This window comes from Vombatus ursinus, unplaced genomic scaffold, assembly GCF_900497805.2.
Source record: "Vombatus ursinus unplaced genomic scaffold, bare-nosed wombat genome assembly UNPS02013589.1, whole genome shotgun sequence".
NCBI classification, from domain to species: Eukaryota; Metazoa; Chordata; class Mammalia; order Diprotodontia; family Vombatidae; genus Vombatus; species Vombatus ursinus.
The window spans coordinates 1,511-6,389 of NW_020953367.1; the positions used below are offsets into that span (position 1 = coordinate 1,511).

At 41.5% G+C, this 4,879-nt stretch overlaps 1 long non-coding RNA gene across 1 annotated transcript; it reads left to right on the top strand.

Moving 5' to 3' along the window:
• Positions 1-819: 819 nt before the first annotated feature.
• LOC114040564 lies at positions 820-3,586 on the top strand. Its single transcript, XR_003568794.1, has 3 exons — positions 820-1,164; positions 1,391-1,438; positions 3,416-3,586. It is a non-coding gene; the product is annotated as an uncharacterized LOC114040564 (long non-coding RNA).
• The last annotated feature ends 1,293 nt before the right edge of the window (positions 3,587-4,879 follow it).

Consider the following 4,879-nt stretch of genomic DNA (forward strand, 5'->3'; position numbering starts at 1 on the left):
GTTCGTTCTTTGGATTGGATAGCATTTTCCATCACGAGGCCTTTGGAGATGTCGTAGATCCTTGTATTGCTAGGAAGGGTTAAGTTTATCAATATTAGTCATTGCACAAGGTGGCCGTTACTGTGTACAACATTCTCCTGGTTCTGCTCACTTCACTCAGCATCAGACTATACAAGTCTTTGCAGGTTTTTTCTGAAGTCAGCCTGTTCATCATTTCTTATAGCACAATAGTATTCCATCACATTCATATACCACAACTTGCTCAGCCATTCCCCAATTGATGAATGCCATTTTATTCTTAACTGTCCTAGGACTGGCTTTTGACTTTATCTGTTACCATGTGTTATTAAATTCAATATGTGATCCTGTGTTAATTTTAGAAATTGATGATTCAGAACAAGTTAGAAGATTTGATACTTTACTATTATTTCCCTAGGTTTCCTTTATTACTTTAAGACCATGAGTTTCTTTTATGTTGAGAAAGTTCTACTGAACCATTGATGTTGAGCTAATATTAGTTGTACTGACAGACATTAAAGTGTTTACCTCCTCAAAGAATTCAAGAAATAGAACAAATCAATAGAAACTTGTTGACTGCTTACAATTTGCAAGGCTTGCACTCAGTGTTTCTATCACTAAACAAAGAGTTTGATAATCTGTCTCTAGGCATTAGTGTTTTGGAGTTGAGGGCATTTTATCATCTGATAGAATGGTCCAGGAAGGAATAGTTTTTCAGACTCTTCTGAAAATTATTTTATTAGCTAACATACTAGGAAAGACCCAAGTGATTAGTTACATGGCATTATAACTTGAAAAAAAAAAAAAACAGGCTTCCCATCATCACGGGACGCAGGAAAGGTCACGAAGACCAACCCCACAGTTTTGAATATATATAGAATATATTTTGAATATATATATATATTCTGTTCATCATTCATTTATATAAAACCAACAGAAAGGATTCCTGATCAATCTAAAATACACATTCATTGTTCCTGTAAAGAGGATAACTGAAACTGGAGAGTTATATCAACATGTAGCTGATTGTGAGTAAATACCTAAATTCCTCTTTCTTGTCCTTACAGGCAGCAAGTGGAATCTATAATTTGCCAGAGAGCAGTCGACAGTTTTTATTCTATTTTTAAGGAACAGCTTATTAAAATTGTAAGTTTTATTGACATGAAACCACCATTTCTGAATATGAGTTGTTGAAATATGTAACCATTTTATCTTGTTCTTTAGACCAGGGGCTAGACTGTCCCTGTTGTTCAGACATGCCTATGGCCTATGAGAGACCAGTATGGCCATGTGTTCCATGCTAAAATAACAATAAAAGTACAAACATTTCTAGTTTTGAATGTTGAATGTAAATGTTTTTTATCATGTGTAGCTTTCAGAAGTCCAGAAATTGAAAAACTTCAAAAGGAAGAATGCTAAGGTAGGTCACTTGTGATTTGTGATGTACACTTTTATAAAATAATATGAAGAGTAGTAATAATAACAACAGTAACAAACATTTATATTATGCTTTAAGCTGAGCAGAGTCCTTTACATATAGATTAGCTCATTTGGTCCGTACAACAGGCCTTGGAAGTCGGTGCTATCATATATTGAGCCAGACAGAAGTGAAATGACTCGCTTAGGGTCACAGAGCTATTCAGTGTCAGAGGCAGAATTGAAATTCTGGTCTTCCTGACTCTAGGTCCAGAACTCATTCATTCATCACCTAGCTGCCTGAACGATTCCTCACAACATTGCAGTGTTCACGTTAGTCTTAAAGAGGAAGAAACCTTGAGTTTCTGGACTAGGAGTCAGAAGACCTGTATCTGAATTCCAGCTCTCCTGCTTACAAGATATGTGTTACTGTTGTTCAGTCACTTTCAGTCACGTACAACTCTTCATGAACTCTTTTGGGGTTTTCTTGGCAAAGATACTGGAGTAGTTTGCCATTTCCTTTTCTAGTTCTGTTTACAGATGCTGAGACTGAGGCAAACAGGGTGAAGTCTTCCTGATGCTAGGTCCGGAACTCTACCCACTGTACCACCGAGCTGCCCTACTAGGTGTGTGACCTTAGACAGGTCACTTTATCTGGGCCTGTTTCTTCATCTGTATAATGAGGACACTAATATTTGCACTACACATTGATTATCAAATGAGACAAGTCACATTTCTGTATTGGTTTGAATTCCAAAAGCCTGCCAGGATTGGACTCTCGTCCTGATTCCACATGGGATCATCTAGATTTACACCTGGAAGGGACTTGAAGGTGGTTGTCCTTTTAAAGACCAGAGCGGTCCCTCCTGTGCTAAGTGACAGCCCTTTCTAATAAGACTTTTGATTCCTTCATGCTCTTCCTGCTGAGCCATGGATGGCTAACATCCTAACAGTAGTCTTCTTGGCTCATCTCTCCATTCTCTCTAAGGCCTCTTCTAACCACAGAGGCAGGGTGGTTAGAAGTAGAGAGAGCCCTGCTTCTGGAGTCAGAGGACTTGAGTTCAAATCCTATTTCAGATATTTACTACTTGTGTGAATTGTCAACAAGCAATCACAGTGTCACAATATGTATGTGAAAAGCAGGTTTATTATGAGATAAATGAATGTGCACTTCTGTAGAACCCAAAGAGTTCATAATCCTTACAGAAGTTTGCATAGTTATGGCCATGCAACAAATGGAGGAGAAAACACACATTTCCATCTAAAGGGGCATGGCACGGGAAGGGAAAGGTGTAGTACGGGTGGGCAAAGGATGAAACCCCCTTCTAAAATGGAGGAGCAAGGTGATGGCAAAAGCCACATTCTTTTCCCTAGGGAAAAGATTATGAAGCTAGATTATGAAGGTAGGAGGGTCCGCTTATTTGCAAAGGACCCCAGTTGTGCAACATTTTCCCAGTCTGGCACAGACTGGACCGTCCCTGTCTTACCTCAGGAGGACACACAGGGGATCCAGTTTGGGGTGCAAATAACATTATGCCAGTGGTGGGGAGGTTTGTCCTTGATAACACACATTCATAGCATCCTGCATGCTCTGGGTCCAGTCTGAGTCTTTCCAAGATAACATGCTGTTCTGCTTGGGGCAGGTGGATGGTCAAGTGGCTAGACTGTAGGGCCTGGAGACAGGAAGACCTGGGGTCAGATCAGGCTTTGAGCACTCACTAGCTGTGTGACCCTAGATAAATCACTTCACCTGTTTGCCTCAATTTCCTTATATCTAAAATGGGGATAATAATAGCATCTACCTTTCAGGGTTGCTGTGAGAATCTATTAAGATGATTACTGCTTAGCCCAGTGCCTGGCACACAGTAAGCACTATATAAATGTTAGCCATCATAATAATAATATTATGAGTACTTAAAGCTCTATATAAATATAATATGGTGTTGTAAATGGTGATGGTAATGATTACTGTATTATTTAGGTGATTAGAGATATAAATAAGAAAAGGAAGTGTTTGTTTGAAGCCCAAGACCAACTAATTAGGTAAGTAATTCAAAGGATTTTAGCACTGAAAGGTCTAGAGCAAGGGTGGGGAACCTGCAGCCTTGAGGTCATATGTGGCCTTCTAGGCCCTCAGTTGCAGCCCTTTGACTGAATCTAAACTTCACAGAACAAATCCCCTTAATAAAAGGATTTGTTTTTTAAAACTTGAACTCAACCAAAAGGCTGCACCCAAGGACCCAGCAGGCCACATGTGGCTCCGAGGCTGCAGATTCCCCACCCTTGGTCTAAACGAATCCTTCTCTTTACAGATGCAACATCTGATTGAGGTTTAGAGAGGTTAGAGGCTCACTGGGGCTACATGGTTGTAAGACCCAGCTTTACAGTTAACCTAGAAAAGCTTCCATCAGCGATGTCCATAGGTGCCCAGCATGGCGCTCTCTTGCTGCTTTTCACTGACTCAGAAGCCCAACGGTGTCCATTTCACAGGGAGGGCCGGTGGGTCCCATCTTGCCTCTTCCCAGCGTGGCTGAGGGGCACCATATGGGATGGGCTTCGGAGCTCTCACCTGTAACAAAGAAGTGGATGCTTTGGTTGGGTCTGATGTAGGGAGAGGGTGACGTAAGGCACGGTGGGGCCGTAGGCTGGGCCTGCCCTGACTGTCAGGCCAGCAGACATTAGGCATTGTGAAGGGCACATTAAATCATTTCTTCAACCCATGTGTATTTGGGTGCCTACTTTGTGACCAGGACTGTGGGGGATGCTAAAAAAGGAATGAGATGAGTTGAAATCTCTTCTTGGTTGGCTCTGAAAGGTCTTTATAACTCGGCCACTTCCTCTCTTTCCAGTCTGTTTACACTCAAGTCCCTTCTCCCTTGCATGTGACCCTCCAGCCTCAGAGGTCTGTGTGCTTCCCCAGACTTGGCACGTCTCCCCTCCTCACCTGTCTCTCCTGGCTTGCTTTAGGTCTCGGCACAAATCCCACTTCCTGTAGGTTTTTCCCCATGAGATTACCCCTCATCTCTACTATATATCTTGTATGTACAGTTATTTGTGTTGTCTCCCCCATTAGAGTGAGCTTCTTGAGGGCAAGGACTGTTTTTTTTTAACCTTTCTTTGTATCCCTAGTGCCTAGCATGGTGCTTGGCACGTAGCAAGTGCTTAATAGATGCATTTTGATTAACTGATCAACTTCAGGGGAGGCCAGAACAGAAAACAGTTACAGAACCATATAAGAAAGATAAAAAGGAATAGAATTGTAGACACCTGGTCAGGTATCTTCCTATTATAGGTGACGTTGTGGCCCAGGGTGATACAGAGTAAAGATTAGGTCCTCGGCTCTCCTGACTCCTAATCTGGTGACCTTTCTCAAGGTTCCCCTTCATGAAGGTCACATGTTTGGAAGTTGGCCTTAAAGAGCCTAGTTTTAATATGAGATTTTGCT